The 22,019-nt window shown below is 37.7% G+C and overlaps 1 pseudogene; it reads left to right on the top strand.

Annotated features, from left to right (window-relative positions):
• Positions 1 to 18,094: 18,094 nt before the first annotated feature.
• LOC102964647 lies at positions 18,095 to 18,624 on the top strand (annotated as a pseudogene).
• The last annotated feature ends 3,395 nt before the right edge of the window (positions 18,625 to 22,019 follow it).

The following is a 22,019-nucleotide window of genomic DNA, read 5'->3' as shown; positions in this document are numbered from 1 at the left end:
ATTTCTGATCTGATCTTTATTATTTCTCTTCTTCTGTTGATTTTGGGCTTTATTTGCTGTTTTGTTTCCAGCTCCTTTAGGTTCAAGGTTAAGCTGTGTGTTTGAGACTTTCTTGCGTCTTTTATTTTATTTTATTTTTTTTTAATTTACTTTTGAGAGAGATAGAGAGACAGAGTGTGAGCAGGGCAGGGACAGAACGAGAGGGAGACACAAAACCCAAAGCAGGCTCCAGGCTCCGTGCTGTCAGCACAGAGCCCCACAGGGAGCTCGAACTCACAATGGCAAGAACAGAGAGATCATGACATGAGCTGAAGTCGGATGTTTAACTGACTGAGTCACCCAGGTGCTCCAAGACTTTTCTTGCTTTTTGAGGAAGGCGTGGGTTGCAGTAATCTTCCCTCTCATGACCACCTTTGCCATATCCCAAAGATTTTGGACTGTCATGTTTTCATTTTCATTTGCTTCCCTGCATTTTTTAAAATTTTTCTTTAATTTCCTAGTTAGCCCATTTTTCTTTAGTAGGATGTTCTTTAACCTCCATGTATTTGAGGTCTTTCCAAATTTTTTCTTCTGGTTGACTTCAAATTTCATAGTGTTGTGGTCTGAAAATATGCATGGTATGATCCCAATCTTTTTTTACTTGTTGAAGCCTGGTTTGTGACCGAGTATGTGAACTTTTCTGGATATTGTTCCATGTGTACTTGAAAAGAATGTCTATTCTGCTGCTTTAGGATGAAGTGTTCTGAATATATCTGTTAATCCATCTTGTCCAGTGTGTCATTCGAAGCCATTGTTTCCTTGTTGATTTTCTGCTTAGATGATCTGTCCATTGTTGTAGGTGGTGTGTTAAAGTCCCTTACCATTACTGTACTCTTATCAATGTGTTTCTTTATGTTTGTTATTAATGGATTTATATGTTTCGGTGTTTCAAGTTGGGGGTGTAAATATTTACAATTATTAGATAATCTTGCTGGATAGACCCCTTTATTATGATATTGTGCCCTTCTGCATCTCTTATTATAGTCTTTGGTTTAAAATCTAGTTTGTATGCTATAAGTTTGGCTACTCTGGCTTTCTTTTGACATCCATTAGCGTGATAGATGGTTCTCCATCCTCTCACTTTCAATCTGTAGGTGTCTTTAGGCCTAAAATGAGTCTCTTGTAGGCAGCATATAGATTGATCTTGTTGCTTTTTTTAATCCATTCTGATACTGTATGTCTTTTGATTGGAGCATTTAGTTCATTTACATTAGGAGTGATTATTGTTAGATATGAATTTAGTGCCATTGTGTTGCCTGTAGAGTTCATGTTTCAGGTGACACTCTTTGGTCCTTTCTAGTTTTTTTTTTTTTTTCCTTTGGTCTTTTGTTTTGTTTTTTTCTTCACTCAATGAATCCCCCTTAAAATTTCTTTCAGGGCTGGTTTAGTGGTCATGAACTTCTTTAGTTTTTGTTTGTCTGGGAAATTCTTTCTCTCCTTCTATTCTGAATTACAGCCTTACTGGATAAAGTATGCTCAGCTGTATATTTTTCCTATTCATCACTTTGTATATATCATTCTACTTCCTTCTGGCCTGCCAAGTTTCTCTGGAGAGATCTGTTGTGGACCTTATTTGTCTTCCCTTGTAGGCCAAGGTCTTTTTTCCCGTTTCTGCTTCCAGGTTTCTTTCCTATCTTTGTATTTTGCGAATTTTACTATGATATGTGTTGGCATTGGTCGGCTTTCCTTGATTTTCATGGAAGTTCTCTCTGTGCCTCTTGCATTTCACTGTCTGTTTCCCTCCCAAGATTAGAGAAGTTTTCAGCTATAATTTGCTAAAATAAACCTTATGCTGCCTTTTCCCCCTCTTCTGGAACTCCCATGATACACATGTTATTGTGCTTTATGGTGTTCCTGAACTCCCTAAGTCTACATTCGTGTGATCCAATAGTTTTCTTTTTCTTTTCTTTTCAGCTTCATTATTTTCTCTAATTTTATATTCTATATCACTTTTCGTTCCTCTAATTCTTCCATCCTTGTGATCATTACATCCAGTTGGTTTTGTATCTTGGTTATGGTATTTTGTTTTGGTGTGACTAGTTTTTAGTTTTCCTATCTCTGCAGTAAGGGGCTCCCTAGTGTTTTCTATGCTTTTCTCAAGCCCAGACTCAGCGTTTTGTTTTGTTGTTTTAAATTCTAGTTCAGGCATATTAGTTATATCAGTTTTGATTAGATCCATGGCTGTGACCTCTTCTTGTTCTTTCTTTTGGGATGAATTCCTCCATCTTGGCATTTTGTATAGGTCTCTATCTTCTGTGTGTTAAGAAAGTCTGTTACATTTCCTGCTCCTGAGACTAATGGCTCTATTAAGAGGTCATACACTGTCCGGGGTCTGGCGCTTCAGAAAGTGTTTTCGTTGTATGCTGTGTGAACTGTGCTTTTGTGTTTTGGCAGGTCTTTCCCTCAGATCCGTCCTTTGCAGAGTTTCTCCTTGCCTGCATGAGGAGTGTTTGGACCTTGTCCTGTGTGTGGTGAGTTTTAACTAGATGTGTTTTGGTCAGCTTGTTAAAAAAGGCTACATCCTGTATCTCCTAGAGCTGAAGCTTTGCACCACTCTATGGTCAGCAGACTTGGTGTGTGCAAGGGGTTTGTACTGGCCTTTTGGAGGGGCGTCCCTCTGTAGCTCTGGCTCTCAATAATACTTGCTCTTAGTAAAACATAAAACAAACAAACAACAAAAACCCTGCAGAGTGCAGGGGGGTGCCTGTTGTAAGTGGCTCAAGCCACCTCCGTGGGCATTGTGCATCTCTCTGAAGTCAGTCCATGCTGATGGTGTCCATCAGCTCTAGTCTCTGGAGAGGAGGTTTGATGCCAACCATTGTTCAGGAAGCCCTCACAGAGAGCAAACAATCTCTCCTCTTTTGCCCCAGGCTTCTCTCAGATCCCTGCCTTCACTCTTTTCCAGGCCATCTGCCCACCTGGTGGCACAGTGCTCCTTTATTTTATCTCAGGAACATGGCTGCATTTCAAAACTCCAAGTTTTAGGAACCTGGTGTGGCATGGGCCCACACTGATCCTCTGTTGGAGGGTCTTGTCACGCTGTGGCTGGTGTCTGCTCCAGAAAAGCAGTCTCATGACTGAAAGAGGGCTCAGAGTTTATGCCAAAGTGCAGCCAAAAGCCAGCTTCCGGGTTAACTGCCCTCAGCAGGTGCCTCTGCTGCTATGCTGATGAATGAGGCAGCTCATGGCTTGCTCTCTGCCCTCCGTGTCTTTTGTCCCAAGAGGTAGTGTTACTTTTCCCAAATGCACTCCAAAATTGGAGCTGTCTCTCCCAGTGTGACCCAGGGTGTGGGAGATGTAGGAGAAAAACATCAAAGGAAAACACTTCAAAAGGGAAAGGCTGGAGCAGGTGAAAGGCCTTAGGACATGTTTCCACAGCTGAAGCAGGCTGCTGCTCTTAAGGAATGCCTTGAACCATTAGCACTGTCCAGGGCGGGATCTTCCTTCACACCTGACCCTTCCTGGTGTCATAAAGAACAATTATTTAGAAATTCAACCTTGAAAAACAAAACTATTAAGTTGATTAATGCACTTGCTTAGCTGACTTTATGCATTTGGTCTTTAACAATTTCCCTAATAAAAGGGGGCTTCATTCTGGAGTGGGGGGGTGGGGGGCATCATTCCAACTGGAGTATGAGGACCTTCATTTCTGCATTTTGCTTGCAGACTCTTCTTTTGCGACTCAGGCCATACTCCCTGCAACACCAGGGGGTCCTCAGACCATGCTGCCCACTCCTGGACCTCTGCCCTCCTCCTCAGGAGGACCACCACACCTGCCAGGCTCAATACTGGCGATGGCACAGATCCAAAACTTCAGACTTTTTAGCTCTGCTGCTTGTAAAAACTTAGGATAATCAGCCCCTCTTATTTTCGAAGTCTATGATTTTGGGAAGTGTTTTTCTTGTGTTATCCCCTGCATGTTGCTTCCTCTCTGTCTCTCTCCCTCTCTTTCTCCCTCTCTCTCCTGTCTCTGTGATCAGGGCTCCCTCCCCTATGCAGCACCAGTGATTCTTTTCTCCCCACAAATCACCTCTCTGCCCCTCCTACTTTCCATGATGTGGCCTCTTTTCTCCCTCTAGCTGTGCAGCTTGTTCTCTTAGTCCTCAGATCAATTTTTTGGGTGTTAAGAATTATGTGATATTTATCTAGCTGTGTTTGAGGGATGACAAAAGCATAGGGTCCCCTTACTACTCTGCCACCTTAACTCTTCCTAATTGGATCATAATTAATTGATTCATTCCATCAATCTCTGTCTTTTTATTGGTGAGTTTAATGTGTTTATATTGCATGTATATTAATTATAAGAAATTACTTCTATTTTTTTTATTTTCTATGTGTCTCATGTCTTTTTCTTGTATTCTTTCATTACTCCTTTCTTTTGCATTAAGTGAATGTTTTCTAATGAAGCATTTACATTTCTCTCTTTTTTTTACTATATATATAACTATGTATATATAACTATATATATATATATAGTTATATATACATAGTTATATATATATATATGTTAGCTGTTTCTGTAGGGCTTATCACATACATTTTATCTTATCAGATACAGGTTTATATTAGCTTAATTACAATGATATATAGAAAAATTACTCATAGCTCTATTCCCTTTCTCCTACCCTTTTTGTCATATTATTATTGTACATATTACATCTAGTAATGTTACAAATCCATCCATAGATTATAATTAATACTTCACCATCTGTAGTCATTTCTATAGTTTTGGTCCCACTCAATGCACTTGTACTATTATTGGTAAACACTACATTTTTATATGTTATAGTTGCAACCATATATGCATATTATTTAATACAATTGTTTTTCAGTCAGTTAAAAGAGAAAGGAGAAAAATATGCATTTGTATTGTCTCATAGTAACAAAATTATCTTTACCATTGCTCTCTATTTACTTATTTATTTTAAAGTTTATTTTATTTATTTTTAACGAGAGAGAGAGAGAGAGAGAGAGAGAGAGACTGCAAGCAGGGGAGGGGCAGAGGGAGAGGGAGACGAATCCCAAACATCTGTGCTGTCAGCATGGAGCCCACTGTGGGGCTTCATCTCAGGAACCATGAGATCGTGACCTGAGTTGAAATAAAGAGTTGGACACTTAACAGACTGAGCCACCCAGGTGCCCCTTTACGTTTTTAAATTTCCATTTGTGGGGCACCTGGGTGGCTCAGTCGGTTGTGTGTCTGACTTTGGCTCAGGTCCTGATCTTGTGGTTCTTGAGTTGGAGCCTCGCATTGGGCTTGCTGCTGTCAGTGCAGAGCCTGCTTCTGATTCTCTGTCCCCCTCTCTTGCTACCCCTCCTCCACTCATGCTCTCTCTCCCAAAAATAAACATTAAAAAAAGAAAAAAAATCTATTCATTAACATACATGTAATATTAGTTTCAGGTATACAATTTAGTCATTCAACTCTTCCATCCAACACCTGGTGCTCATCACAACAAGTACACTTCTTAATCCCCATCACGTATTTAACCCATCCCCCCCACCTACCTTCCCTCTGATGACCTCAGTTTGTTCTCTATAGTTAAGAGTCTGTTTCTTGGTTTGCTTGTTTCTCTCTTATTTCCCCAATGCTCATTTGTTTTGTTTCTTAAATTCCACATATGAGTGAAATAATATGGTGTCTGTCTTTCTCGGATTGACTTATTTCACTTAGCATAATACTCTAGGTATTTTTGTATGTATTTGAATTACTATTTGGTGTCACTGGCTTTCGGCCTAAAGAACTTCTTTTAGCATTTCTTGGGAGAATGGTCTGCTGGGAGTAAATTTTCTCAGTTTTGTTTATCTGGAAATGCTTTTATTAATGCTTATTTAATTTTGTGCGAGAGAGAGTGTGATCAGGCGAGGGGCATAGAGAGAGGGAGACAGAATTGGAAGCAGGCTCCAGGCTCTGAGCTGTCAGCCCAGAGCCTGACGTGGGGCTCAAACTCACAGACTGCAAGATCATGACCTGAGTCGAAGTTGGATGCCCAACCGACTGAGCCACCCAGGCACCCCTATCTGGAAATGCTTTTATGTTGCTTTCCTTTTTGAGAGATGGCTTTACCATATATAGGATTATGTCGTTGTAATATTAACTTGTATAATTAGTAAATCCAGTATAGGTATTTAGGAAGTTTAGATCAACTAAACTCGCATGAGAAAACAAAACCAACTCTTCCAGAAAACAAAATATGTACTTTGATTATAGTCCACTCTATAATCAGAATGAAGAAATGTATCTGTGTATAAGCTACAATTATCAAACTTGTCTTATTTGCTTAGGGATTCACATACGTATGGATCATTATTAAAAATTATTCCAAGGAAAGGTTTCTTTGAGAAAGGTTGTTTTCTTTCTGTCTTCCCAAAGGGTCAGTATATTTTAAAGTAGTAGATATTTAGTTTTTTTTTTCCTCTGGGAATTATTATATTTAAGCATTTTTCAGATGCAATAATCCAATAAGACTAGGGTATGAACTAATTTTAAGAAAATAATCAAATTTATTAAACTCTTCTAGGCATAGAAAATATTAAACCTTTACAGACTTAGGAGGAAATACTTCATTTACAGATACACAGAGAGCTTGCAGCTTCAACTCCACAACCTGACCTAGGATCAAATGCAAATTCAGACACATTGACATATTCCAACAAACTTTGCAGGAAAAAAATATTATTGCAAAAAGGTGATTGAGAATGGATACTTGGTTGCTCTAATCATTAGCATAGGAGCTTTCTGTATTATTCAAATAATAGTCTTTTCATTTTCTCCCATTCACTCAGGAAATTTATGACCTCTTCAACCTATGGAATTCATTCAACAAAGGAAACACGATATTCTTTTTACATGTTGAGGGTTTCATAGGCTTTCAGTCTTGAACCTTGTTATGAAAGCCAGGACGACAGTCTCTGAACTGGAGGAAAAGTTGACCAGTCTCTCCTCTGGAGTTGAAATTTTTATTCACGAATTCCATCAGCAAACCAGACTACACCTTTTAGACTCTCACTTGTAAAGAAAACATAGATAAGCAAAACTTATCAATTTACAACTAGTATTTCACCACTACTTAGAAAAGTATATTTTATAAAAAATAAACAGAAGTAGAGTTGAATGAATACCATATATGGGAATGTGAAAGCACATAAAATGAATTTGATCTGCCATGTTTAATAAACCCCAACATGGGTCATAGCAGCTTGGGCATAAGGGATTTCAATAAGAAGCAAAGGATTTCAAACATTCAAGAAAGAGGGATTCTAGCCTCTCATTAATTTTTTTCAGATACTAAGAAAAAAACAGTACAACTTACTTTTTATACTAATACAAGCTAAATGCCAAAAATAGACAAGAATGAGATGATAAAGGAAACTTTAGGCCAGAGAAGCTATAATGGGAGTTGGGGCATGTTGAACTCTATGGTGACTTGGCCTTTCAACTTTTATCATCCGTCCTCTTTTATGTTGTAATTTATCTTTTTATTTATTTATTTATTTATTTATTTTTAACATGAAATTTATTGTTAAATTGGTTTCCATACAACACCCAGTGCTCATCCCAGCAGGTGCCCTCCTCAAAGCCCATCACCCACCCCCCATCAACCCTCAGTTTGTTCTCAGTTTTTAAGAGTCTCTTATGTTTTGGCTCCTTCCCTCTCTAACCTCTTTTTTATTTTTTTTCTTCCCCTCCCCCATGGTCTTCTGTTACCTTTCTCAGGATCCACATAAGAGTGAAACCATATGGTATCTGTCTTTCTCTGTATGGCTTATTTCACTTAGCATAACACGCTCCAGTTCCATCCACGTTGCTGCAAAAGGCCATATTTCATTCTTTCTCATTGCCACGTAGTATTCCATTGTGTATATAAACCACAATTTCTTTATCCATTCATCACTTGATGGACGTTTAGGTTCTTCCCATAATTTGGCTATTGTTGAAAGTGCTGCTATAAACATTGGGGTACATGCGCCCCTATGCATCAGCACTCCTGTATCCCTTGGGTTAATTCCTAGCAGTGATATGGCTTGGTCATAGGAGAGATCTAGTTTTAATTTTTTAAGGAACCTCCACACTGTTTTCCACAGCGGCTGCACCAGTTTGCATTTGCACCAACAGTGCAAGAGGGTTCCCGTTTCTCCACATCCTCTCCAGCATCTAAAGTCTCCTGATTTGTTCATTTTAGCCACTCTGACTGGAGTGAGGTGATATCTCAGTGTGGCTTTGATTGGCATTTCCCTGATGAAGAGTGATGTCGAGCATCTTTTCATGTGCCTGTTGGCCATCTGGATGTCTTCTTTAGAGAAGTGTGTATTCATGTCTTCTGCCCATTTCTTCACTGGATTGTTTTTCAGGTGTGGAGTTTGGTGAGTTCTTTATAGATTTTGGATACTAGCCCTTTGTGTGGTATGTCATTTTCAAGTATCTTTTCCCATTCCGTTGGTTGCCTTTTAGTGTTGTTGACTGTTTTCTTGGCAGTGCAGAAGCTTTTTATCTTCATGAGGTCCCAATAGTTCATTTTTGCTTTTAATTCCCTTGCCTTTGGAGTTGTGTCAAGTAAGAAATTGCTGTGGCTAAGGTCAGAGAGGTTGTTGCCAGCTTTCTCCTCTAGGGTTTGATGGTTTCCTGTCTCACATTTAGGTCTTTCATGATTTTGAGTTTATTTTTGTGAATGGTGTAAGGAAGTGGTCTAGTTTCATTCTTCTGCATGTTGCTGTCCAGTTCTCCCAGCACCATTTGTTAAAGAGACTTTTTTTTTTTCCATTGGATACTCTTTCCAGCATTGTCAAAGATTAGTTGGCCATACATTTTTGGGTCCAATTCTGGAGTCTCTATTCTATTCAATTGGTCTATGTGTCTGTTTTTGTGCCAATTCCATGCTGTCTTGTTGATTACAGCTTTGTAGCAGAAGCAAAAGTCTGGGATTGTGATGTCTCCTGCTGTGGTTTTCTTCTTCAATATTACTTTGGCTATTCGGGGTATTTTGTGGTTCCATACAAAATTTAGGATTGCTTGTTCTAGCTTCAAGAAGAATGGTGGTGCAATTTCTTCTCTAATTGCCTGGTTGACACATTCCTACTTTAGTAGGATGCTCTTTAACCTCCATGCTTTTAGAGCTTTTCCAGACTTTTCCCTGTGGTTGATTTCAAGTTTTGTAGCAATGTGATTTGAAAGTGTGCATGGTATGATCTCAATTCTTTTATATTTATTAAGTGCTGTTTTGTGACAAGATATGTGATCTATCTTGAAGAATGTTCCATGTGCACTCGAGAAGATAGTATATTCTGTTGCTTTGGGATGCAGTGTTCTAAGTATATTTGTAAACTCCATCTGGTCCAATGTATCATTCAGGGCCATGGCTTCTTTACTGATTCTCTGTCTAGATGATCTATCCATTGTTGTAACTGGGGTATTAAAGTCCCCTGAAATTACCACATTCTTATCAATAAGGTTACTTATGTTTATGATTTATTGTTTTTTATGTGTGGGGGCCTCTGAATTCGGTGCATAGAGATTTATCATTGTTAGCTCTTCCTGATCGATAGACCCTGTAGTTATTATATAATTCCCTTCTTCATCTCCTGTTTCAACCTTTAATTTAAAGTCTATTTTGGTAACTTGAATTGATCTTCTGCAGGACATATCATAGTGAAACTGGCAAAATACAAGGATAATGAGAAAATTCTGAAAGCAGCTAGGGATAAGCAGGCTCTAACTTACAGAGGTAGACCCATAAGAGTAGTGGCAGATCTATCTACTGAAACTTGGCAGGCCAGAAAGGAATGACAGGAAATCTTAGGTGTGATGCACAGAAAAAAATATGCAGCCGAGAATCCTTTATCCAGCAAGTCTGTCATTCAGAATATAAGGAGAGATAAAGGTTTTACCAAACAAAAACTGAGGGAATTCATCACCAGTAAACCAGCCCAGGAAGAGATCCTAAGGGGGACTCTGTGAGTGAAAATTTGCAATGACCACAATGTACCAGAGACATCACTACAAGCATGAAACCTACAGATAACACAATGATGCTAAACTCGTATATTTCAATAACACTGAATGTAAATGGACTAAATGGCCCCATCAAAAGACATAGGGTATCAGAATGGATAAAAAACAAGACCCATCTATTTTCTGCCCACAAGACCCTCATTTTAGACCACAGTTCACCTTCAGATTGAAAGTGAGGGGATGGAGAACCATCTATCATGCTCCTGGAAGTCAAAAGAAATCTGGAGTATCCATACTTATATCAGACAAACTAGACTTTAAGTTAAAGGCTGTAACAAGAGATGAGGAAGGGCATTATATAATGATTACAGGGTCTAGTCACCAGGAAGTGCTAACAATTATAAATGTCTATGCGCCAAATATGGGAGCCCCAAATCTATAAAACCATCACAAACATAAACAACCTTACTGATAAGAATGTGGTAATTGCAGAGGACTTCAATACCCCAATTACAACCATGGTTAGATAATCTAGACACAGAATCAATACAGAAACAAGGGCCCTGAATGATACATTGGAGCAAATGGGCTTAACAGATATATTTAGAACTCTGCATCCCAAAGCAACAGAATATACTTTCTTCTCAAGTGCACGTGGAACATCCTCCAAGATAGGTCACATACTGGGTCACAAAACGCCCCTTAAGAAGTATAAAAGAATTGAATCGTACCATGCACACTTTCAGACTACAATGGTATGAAGCTTGAAATCAACCACAGGGAAAAGTCTAGAAAAGCTCCAAAAGCATGGAAGTTAAAGAGCACCGTACTAAAGAATGAATGGGTCAACCAGGCAATTAGAGAAGAAATTTAAAAATATTGGAAACAAATGAAAATGAAAATACAACAATGAAAAACCCTTTGGGATTCAGCGAAAGCAGTCCTGAGAGGAAAATACATTGCAATCCAGGCCTTCTCAAGAAACAAGAAAAATCCCAAATACAAAATCTAACAGGCCATCTAAACGAAATAGAAGCAGAACAGCAAAGTCACCCCAAACCCAGCAGAAGAAGAGAAATAATAAAGATCAGAGCAGAAATAAACAATATAGAATATGAAAAACAGTACAGCAGATCAATGAAACCAAGAGTTTGTGTTTTGAAAAAATAAACAAAATTGATAACTCTTGCCAAGCTTCTGAAAAAGAAAAGGGAGAGGACCCAAATAGGTAAAATCATGAATGAAAATGGAATTATTACAACCAATCCCTCAGAAATATGAGCAATTATCAGGGAATACTATAAAAAATAGTATGTCAACACATTGGACAAACTGGAAGAAATGGACAAATTCCTGAACACCCACACACAACAAAACTCAAACGGGAAGAAACAGAAAATTTGAACAAACCCATAATAAGTGAAGAAATTGAATCAGTTATCAAATATCTCCCAACAAATAAGAGTCCATGACCGGATGGCTTCCCTGGGCAATTCTACCAGACATTTAAAGCAGAGATAATACCTATCCTTCTCAAGCTGTTCCAAACAATAGAAAGGGAAGGAAAACTTCCAGACTCATTCTATGAAGCCAGCATCCCTTTGATTCCCCAAAAATACAGAGACCCAGCAAAAAAAGAGAACTACAGGCCAATATCCCTGATGAATATGGTTGCAAAAATCCTCAACAAGATACTAGCAAATCGAATTGAACAGCATATAAAAAAATATACTCAATATGATCAAGTGGGATTCATTCCAGGGCTGCGAGGTGGTTCAATATTCACAAATCAAGCAATGTGATACATCACATTAATAAAAGAAAAGAAAAGAACTATATGATCCTGTCAATAGTTGCAGAAAAAGCATTTGATGAAATTCAGCATCCTTTCTTAATAAAAACCCTCAGTAAAGTCAGGATACAAGGAACATACTTAAACATCATGAAGGCCATTTATGAAAAGCCCACAGCTAATATCATCCTCAATGGGGAAAAATTGAGAGCTTTCCCCCTGAGCTCAGGAACATGACAGGGATGTCCACTCTTACCGCTGTTGTTTAACATAGTGTTGGAAGTGCTAGCATCAGCAATCAGACAAGAAAATGAAATAAAAGGCATTAAAATTGCCAAAGATGAAGTCAAGCTTTCATTTTTTGGAGACAATATGATACTCTACATGGAAAACCCGACAGACTCCACCAAAACTCTGCTAGAACTGATACATGAATTCAGCAATGTCTCAGGGTACAAAAATCAATGTACAGAAATTGGTTGCATTGCTATATACCAATAATGAAGCAACAGAGAGAGAAATAACAAATCTGATCCCATTCACAATTGCGCCAAGAATCATAAAATACCTAGGAATAAACCTAACCAAAGATATCAAAGATCTGTATGCCGAAAACTATAGAAAACTTATGAAGGAAATTGAAGAAGATACCAAGAAATGGAAAAACATTCCATGTTCATGAATTGGAAGAATAAATATTGTTAAATTATCAATAGTACCCAAAGCTATCTACACATTCAATGCAATCCCAACGAAAATTGCACCAGCATTCTTCTCAAGGCTAGAGCAAGCAATCCTAAAATTTGTGTGGAACCACAAAAGACCCTGAATAACCAAAGTAATATTGAAGAAGAAAACCAAAGCGGGAGGCATCACAATCCCAGACTTTATCCTGTACTACAAAGCTGTAATCATCAAGACAGTATGTTATTGGAATAAACACGGACACATAGACCAATGAAATAGAATAGAGACCCCAAAATTGGACCCAAAAATGTATGGCCAACGAATCATTGACAAACAAGAAAGAGTATCCAAAGGAAAAAAGACAGTCTCTTTAACAAATGGTGCTGGGAGAGCTGGACAGCAACATGCAGAAGAATGAAACTAGACCACTTCCTTACACCATTCAAAAAATAAATTCAAAATGGATGAAGGACCTGAATGTGAGACAGGAACCATCAAAATCCTAGAGGAGAAAGCAGGAAACAACCTCTTTGACCTCAGCCACAGCAATTTCTTACTCGATACATCTCCAAAGGTACGGGAATACAAAGCAAAAATTAACTATTGGGACCTCATCAAGATGAAAAGCTTCTGCACTGCAAAACAATCAACAAAACTAAAAGGCAACTGATAGAATGGAAAAGATATTTGCAAATGACATATTGGATAAAGGGCTAGTATCCAAAATCTATAAAGAAATCACCAAACTCCACACCCAAAAAAACACATAATCCACTGAAGAAATGAGAAGAAGACATGAATAGGCACTTTTCTAAAGAAGACATCTAGAAGGCCAACAGACCCATAAAACGATCATCAATGTCACTCCTCATCAGGGAAATGCAAATCAAAGCCACACTGAGATACCACCTCACGCCAGTCAGAGTGGCTAAAATGAACAAATCAGGAGACTATAGATGTTGGAGAGGATGTGGAGAAACGGGAACATTCTTGCACTGTTGGTAGGAATGCAAACTGGTGCAGCCGCTCTTGAAAACAATGTGGAGGTTCCTCAAAAAATTAAAAATAGATCTCCCCTATGACCCAGCAATAGCACTGCTAGGAATTTATCCAAGGGATACAGGAGTGCTGATGCATAGGGGCACATATACCCCAATGTTTATAGCAGCACTTTCAACAATAGCCAAATTATGGAAAGAGCATAAATGTCCATCACCCGATGAACTGGTAAAGAAAATGTGGTTTATATATGCAATGGAATACTACTTGGCCATGAGAAAGAATGAAGTCTGTCCATATGTAGCAATATGGATGGAACTGGAGGGTATTATGCTAAGTGAAATAAGTCAGGCAGAGAAAGACTGATACCATATGTTTCCACTCATATGTGGATTCTGGGAAACTTAACAGAGAATCATGGGGGAGGAGAAGGGGGAAATAAAAGTTTCCAAGAGGGAAGGAGGCAAACCATAAGAGACTCTTAAATACTGAGAACAAACTGAGGGTTGATGGGGGTGGAGGAGAGGGGAAAGTTGGTGATGGGCATTGAGGAGGGGACCTGTTGGGATGAGCACTCAGTGTTGTATGCAAATCAATTTGACAAAAAAATTATATTTAATATAAAAAATAAAAATAAATAAATAAAATAATTGTCACCACTTAATGAATATAGTCTTCAGAGTGTGAAGCATCCTTCAAAGTATACACACATATCTAATAAAGAATCAAAAAGTGGATAAAAAAAGAAGGATATATGATTTCACTCATGTGGAAATTGAGAAACACAACAGATGAACACAGGGAAAGGGAAGAAAAAATAAGATTAAAAACAGAGAGGGAGGGAAACCATAAGAGACTCTTAAATACAGAGAACAAACTGAGAGTTGCTGGAGGGGAGGTGGGTGTGCTATGGGTTAAACGGGTGATGTGCACTAAGGAGAGCACTTGTTGGGATGAGCATTGGGTGTCATATGCGAGAGCTGAATCATTGGGTTCTTTTCCTGGAGCCAAGACTACACTGTATGTTAACTAACTTGAGTTTAAATAATAAAAGAAAAGAATAGAAATATTAATGTTAAAGGTGATTTTTGTGAGGGCTCAGAAAGAAGTAAGGCGAGCTTTAGAAAAACCTTCAGTCACCTTAGAGAATATACATACCATCATGAGCAGAATGTTGCTAGAAATGTGAATATTAAATTTTCTTATAATGAGGTCTCATATGAAAACTAGAAACATGTTATTGGACACAGAACGGAAGGTGATCCTTTTTATAAACGGTCAGAAAACTTGGATGAATTGTGATCTATCACTGGGTAAAAAGTAGCACTTGTAAATGCTGAGGAGATTTCCATGCAAAGTGTGGAAAGTATGACCTCATCTCTTCTTGCTGCTTATAGTAAAATGCAATATAAAAGAGATGTATAAAAGAATAAACTGTTAAGCAAAAAAGACCCAGCGCTTGATGATTTGGAAAATACTCAGCCTATCCAAAAAAAGGCTAAAGTGTAGTTGAACACCAATTTACAAAAGAGGTTAGGCATGTAGAAACAACCAACCATCTCAGCATAAATCTGGAGGAGATAGGGTTATCCATGATGGATCTGTGGAGAATTATCATGTCTAATAGTGTGAATTCTTTTGCATGAGAAGCACGAGAAGACAAAAATGAGGTTTTTGAGAAATTTATACCAACAAAACATTGCCAGCCTGCACTGAAATAGGCAGAAACAGGACAAAATGAAGGAAGAAAGTCCCTGAGAGAAAAGTTATGGATACAGAGTTTATGGATACATAAATGGCATTGCCATCTGTGTGGCCTGAGTCCCTGCCCTAAGAAGGCTCAGAGGGTGAGGCGTCACCTCAAGTGTGTGTGTGTGTGTGTGTGTGGGGGGGGGGTGTATTCCAAAGTTTGAGTATCCTGACTTCAAGGACATAAAGGACAGAACTTCAAGCCACAAAGTTTTCCTCTCAAGCCTTAAAACCTAGTGGAATTTTCTATGCTGGGTTGCAAATTTGCTCTAGATTGGTAACCTCTTTATGCTTTGCATTTTCTCCCTTTTAGAAAGGGAATATCTAACCTCTGTTTGTTCACTAGCATATTTTGTAAGTAAACAACATGGTGTTCAGTTCTACAGGTCTCTAGATAAAGAGGAACTTTGCCCCAGGATGAACCTTACCTTGAGTTTCACCCATTCCTGATTTGGATCATTTAGATTATGAAACTTTAAATCTTTTTAAGTTAATGTTTATATGATATTTGGGATTTAGAATTAAATATGGAATAGGTAAAGACTTTTGGGGATGTCAGGATGAGGTGAATGTATTTTGCTCAATGGAAGAATGTAAAAGTTGGTAGACAGGAGGCAGACTGTCCTTGGTTGAATGGTGTCCTTCCAAAATTCACGTCTACCTGGAATCTGTGAATGTGACCTTAATTGAATATAGAGTCTTTGTAGATGTAATCAAGTTAAGATGGAATCACACTGTTATTTTTTGTCTTTTTTATTTTAGCTTTTCTGGCATGTGTAAGGTGATATCTCATTGTATTTTTAATTTGCATTCTCCTGATGATTTTATTGATTTTAAACATCTTTTCATATGTGTTGGCCATCTGTATGTCTTCTTTGGAAAAAAAAAATATCTATTCAGGTCCTCTTTCAAAATGTATAGAATTATTTGATCATTATATTGTATACCTGAAGCTAATATAAGACTGTTAATTATACTTCAATTTAATAAAAATATAGTTATACTGGTTTAGAGTGAGTTTTAATCCAATGACTAGTGTCTTCATAATAGGAGGAAAGTTGGGACACAGAAAGACACAAGAAGAATGCTATGTAACAGCAGAGGCAGAGATTAGATTTATGCTGCCACAAGTCAAGGAACACCAAAGACCGCTGGAAGCTAAGGAAGATGGATAGGAAACATTCTACCTCTGATCCTCCCAACGGAAACCAACTTTTCTGACATCTTGATGTCAAATTTCTGGCCAAGAGAACTGTGAGAGAATATATTTCTGTTGTTTTAATCTGGCAATTTATGGTGATTTGTTATAGCACTTGAGTCCTGCTTAACAAAAATTAGACTCAGAGCTCTTTGGTTACTGTCTCTAGCCTAGTGACCATCAGTTGCTGCCTAGGGTGGCAATATGTACATTGTTTGTGCACCCTGGGATGGGACTGGAGATGAGCCTTTGTAAGTTATGCAGAAAAGGATACCCTCACCCCTAAGGAGAATTAAGCATAGCACTTCAGTTGGCTACTAGCCATTGGTGTTAAGGCAAAGTTAGTACTTGCTGTTGCATGCATTCTTCTAACACTCAAGGGTACCAAGGTACAAATCCATGGTAACCTGTGTCCCAGGAACAGATAATGTTTGAAAGGGGAAAAAAGAGCATTAGGAACTCAACTGTTCTCATAATGCAAAATCACATAGACCTTATTCTATACAGAGTTGGATTTAAATTTCATTTAATCCTCACAACAAGTTGAGGGACATGACATTATTTTGATTCTATAGCTAATTAGGAAACTGAAACTGAAGCAGGTCAAGTATCTTGAAGTAAAATGTAAGTCCTATTGGTAATAGAAAAATGCTGGACTCAAAGTTCTGAGCTCTTAATCAATGTGGTAGAATGACTCCCATCATTCAAGTCTGAGATGATGCTGGGAGAAATACAAATTTCCCAGTCCAGTGCCTGGGATTTTACCAAATAAATCTTGTGTTTCAACCCCAAACCCTTAGGAATAATCATCCCTTTCTCTCCTCGGTGGAAATCCTGTTGATCAATAAATATAGTCTTGTTGAGAGTGATGTCACCTACTTGAGATAATTTCCACCACACACTTGAAAATGTTGGCCCTTAGAGATTCTTCTAAATTTGAAAACCTGCAGGATTGTGGAAACCCAACACGCCAACCTCCTGCATGCTTTTTGCTACTTGAACTTGTCCCCATGAAAACATAATTTCAGCATTAGGCATTATGAACATACTCTGGTACTTTGCAGGTCTGTTGAAGTTGAAGTGGGTACAGTAGGCTGTCACAGAAATGTTAGAAATAAAGTGGTAAAATACCTGTCACCAGTTAAACAAACAAACAAAACCTTGGTATATCTGTATTAATATCAGGCAAAATAGATTTTAAGACAACAAGCATTACTTGGAATAAAAACCACTATGCCATCATAAAACAACATTTATCAAACATTAAAAAAATCTGAACTTACGTTTATCTGATAACATAGCCACAAAAACATATGAAGCAAAAATACACAGAATCAGAAGGAGGCTGTAATAAGAAACCATAACAGAGATAGAGCAGCTCCAAGAAGGAACATCCAGGGAGTGACCATGAACATGGCAATTAAATTGGAGTGGAAGTCAAGTTTACAGGATCATTAACATAGAAGAGAACTAGAGAGTATAATGGTAAGCAAAATAAGTAAGTCAGAGAAAGACAAATACCACATGATTTTACTCATATGTGGCATTTAAGAAATAAAACAAATCAGTAAATTAAAGAAACAGATAAACAGCCTCTACCTTGGGAGCCACCTTCCCTGGGCCTGTGTCCGCGTCTCTGCCACTTGGGGTCAGCTATGATGCCCAATATCTAAATGCAGCCATGAGCAGCAATGAGTGTTTCAAGTGTGGATGATCTGGCCATTGGGCCCAGGAATGTCCTACTAGTGGAGACTATGGTCATGGAATGAAAAGCTGTGGCAGAGGTGGTTTTACCCAGGTTAGAGGTTTCCAGTTTGTTTCCCCATCACATTCAGACATCTGTTATCACTGTGTTGAGTCTGGTCATCTTGCCAAGGATCGTCATCTTCAGGAAGATGCCTGCTGTAACTGTGATAGAGGTGGTCACATTGCTAAGGAGTAGAAGGAGCTCAAGAGTGAGAACAATGTTGCTACAACTGTGGCAAACTAGGCCATCTGGCTCGTGACTGTGACCATGCAGATGAACAGAAGTGCTATTCTTGTGGAGAATTTGGACACATTCAAAATGACTGCACCAAAATGAAGTGCTATGGGTGTGGTGAAACTGGTCACTCAGCCATCAATTGCAGTAAGACAGGTGAGGTCAACTGTTACCACTGTGGCGGGTCAAGGCACCTTGCACAGGAATGCACAATTGAAACCACAGCTTAATTCTTTTCCTTTGTCACCCCTCCTTTTTCTGATTGATGGTTGTATCGTTTTCTCTGAATCCTTTCCACTGGCCAAAAGGGGGGCAGATAGGGGCTACTCCCAGGCCAGTGAGATTTAGTTGCTGTGTAAAAGGAGGAAATGGGTCGGAAAAAATCGACTTTCTGCATTTAACTACAAAAAAAAAAAGCTTGTGTTTAGTTTGGTAGAAGTATTATGCATAATGATTTATTAAAGAATCCCTTTCCACACCACTGGTGAATAAAGATTGACGAATGGGAAGAGTTGAATCAAACTAGTAAGCCCATTCTGGGTTTCTTGGATATGATCCCCTGTAGGAGGTAAAACCAATTCTGGAGGTATCTATGAGCTTCCATAAATAATTTTAATTTTAGCATAATGATGGTCTTGGATTGTCTGACCTCAGTAGCTATTAAATAACATCAAGTAATATCTGTATTAGGCCTTACATACAACATACAGTTGAATGGGAGTAACCAAAATAAAAAGACAAACGTGTGTTAATGGCTGTGTGAGAAAAATCCAGATAAAGGCCTAAACAGGAACAACTTCATCACAGTGTTGATGCTGTTTAGAACACAGTTTTTCAAAGACTAAATCTAAAAGTAAACATCTGTGCTCAGGGTTAGTATAATTTGGAGTTATTCAGGAATTGCAGAGAAATGCGTTTTTGCAAAAATCAAGATGCTGTTTTTATATATTACATTCACTTAGACAACTGTGTTACATTTGTTGTAATCAGCTTTTAACAGTCAGATGGGAAAAGCAACTGAAGTCCTAGAAAATAGAAATGTAATTTTAAACAATCCAATAAAGCTGGAGGTGGAAGGGGAAAAAAAAACAGGAAGAGAGAAACCAAGAAACAGACTCTATAGAGAACAAACTTATAGCTACCAGAGGGGAGGTGGGTGGGGGGAGGGGTGAAATAGGTGATGGGGATTAAGGAGTACACTTGTCCTGATAAGCACTGGGTGTTGTATGGAATTGTTGAATCACTATATTGTACACCTGAGGCTAATATAGCACTGTATGTTAACTATACTGGAACTTAAAATAACAAATGAATACATGAATGAATGAATGAATGAATGAATAAAAAATAAAGTAAAAATAAATAAATTAATTAATTAAATAAAAGTCTTTATTAAATACAGAGAACAAACTGATGGTTGCCAGAGGGGAGGTGGAGGGGATGGACAAAATAGTAAAGGGGATTAAGAGAAGCAAACCTCCAACAATAAAATAAAAATCATGGATATAAAAAGTACAGCATAGGGAATATAGTCAATAATATTGTAATGACATTGTATGGTGACAGATAGTGACTACACTTATCATGGTAAGCACTGAGTAACGTATTGAATTGTCAAATCATAATTCATACACCTAAAAATAATATAACATTATATATCAACCATACTTCAATAAAAATAAATAAATACATACATAAATAATTTAATTGGGGAAGGCAAAAAAAAGTAGCACTGTGGCATACACTGAGCAGAAATGAGACAAGGGTGTTTTTTTAAGAGTTATTGATTTAGTGGATTATCAAATATCACATTATAGTAAATGTTGTTTTATAAATTTTGACCGACATTTAAATAAATGTTTCTTTAGAAAAAAAATAGAGGAGTTCTTACAACCATGAGGCTTGACATCAGAATGGAACTATATTTATTTCTTAATTGAGATATAATTTCCACCTAACATTGTGTAAGTTTAAGGTGTTAATTTGATGCAGTTATTTATTGCAACATGATTACTACTGTGGTACTTGATAGCATCTCTTCCACTGCTTTATTGTTTCTTCCTAGTGATGACAACATTTAAAAAATTTTTTGCGTATAGTTCACACAATGGTATGTCAGTTTCAGGTGTACAATAGAGTGGTTCAACTTCTCTATACCTTATGCTCTGCTCACCACAACCGTGCTACCATCTATCACATACAATACTACTACAATATTATTGACTGTATTTCCTATGCTGGGCCTTTTATTCCCATGACTTGTTTATTCCATACATAACTAGAAACCTGTATCTATCACTCCCCTTCACACATTTTGCTCATCCCCCTAACCCATCACCCCTCAAACAACAATCAGTTTGTTCTCTGTATTTATAGGTTTCAGTATGCTTTTTGTTTATTCATTTGTTTTCTTTAGATTCCACATGAGTGAAATCGTATGGCATTTCATTTCTCTTACTTCACGTAGCATCATACTTTCAAGATCCATCCATGTTGTTGCATTTGACAAGATTTAATTCTTTTTTACAGCTATTTTTTGTCTATTTCTCCCTTCGGATCTGTTAGTATTACCATTAGTTTAGGTGCCCCAATGTTGGGTGTGTACATATGTATAATTGTTGCATCTTCTTGATGAATTTAACCCTTTATTATTATATTATGACCTTATTGATTCTTGTTATTGTTCATGGCTTAATGATATTTTGTCTGATATAAGTGTAGCTACTCCTGCTTTCCTTTGGTTTCCACCTGCATGGAACATCTTCTTGTATCCCTTTGTTTTTAGTTTGCATGTCCTGAAGGCTGTAGTCAGTCTCTTGTAAGGAGCACATGGTTGGGCTTTTTTTTTTTTAATCCATCTAGCCACTCCGTGCCCTTTGATTGGTGAATTCAATCTATATACATTTAGATATGTACATATGTATATGTAGGCACTTACCAATGCCATCTTATTAATTGCTTTCTGGATGTTTTGTCATTATATTTTTTGTTATTCCTCTGTTTCTGCCTACCTTTGTGAATTAGCGATTTTCCGTGGTGATATACTTTGATTTCCCCTTCTTTACCTTTAGTGAATCTACTACAGATTTTTGTTTTGTGGTTACCATGAGTCTTACATAAAACATCTTATAGATAAAACAACTTTAAGCTAATAGCAACTTAACTTTGATCACATACAAAAGCTCTACTTCTTACTCTCTCCATTGTTTTTGACGTCAAAATTTACCTCTTTTTATTTATTATGGTTGTTACAGTTGTTTATCTTAAATACTCTTTTCCTTTAACCTATATACTATGGTTAAGTGGTTAACACCATCCTATTATAGAATTAGAGTTTCCTAAGTCTGATTGTAAATATACCCTTAGCCAGCGTTACTAATTAGTGTCTTTATTTGAGCTTAAAGAACTCCTTTCAGCAACTATTGCAAGGCATGTCTAGTGGTGACGAACTCCCTCAAGTTTTGTTTATCTGGAAAAGACATTATTTATTCTTCATAACTTTACTGGACATTCTTGGCTGACAGGTTTTTTTGTCTCATCAATTTGAATACATGATTCCACTCTCTCCTGGCCTGTAGGGCTTCTGTTGAGAAGTCTGGTGATGGCCTAACTCTTTCTTTCTTTC

Source organism: Panthera tigris, chromosome X (assembly GCF_018350195.1).
Source record: "Panthera tigris isolate Pti1 chromosome X, P.tigris_Pti1_mat1.1, whole genome shotgun sequence".
Taxonomy (NCBI): domain Eukaryota; kingdom Metazoa; phylum Chordata; class Mammalia; order Carnivora; family Felidae; genus Panthera; species Panthera tigris.
This window is presented reverse-complemented; position numbering and strand designations above follow the sequence as displayed.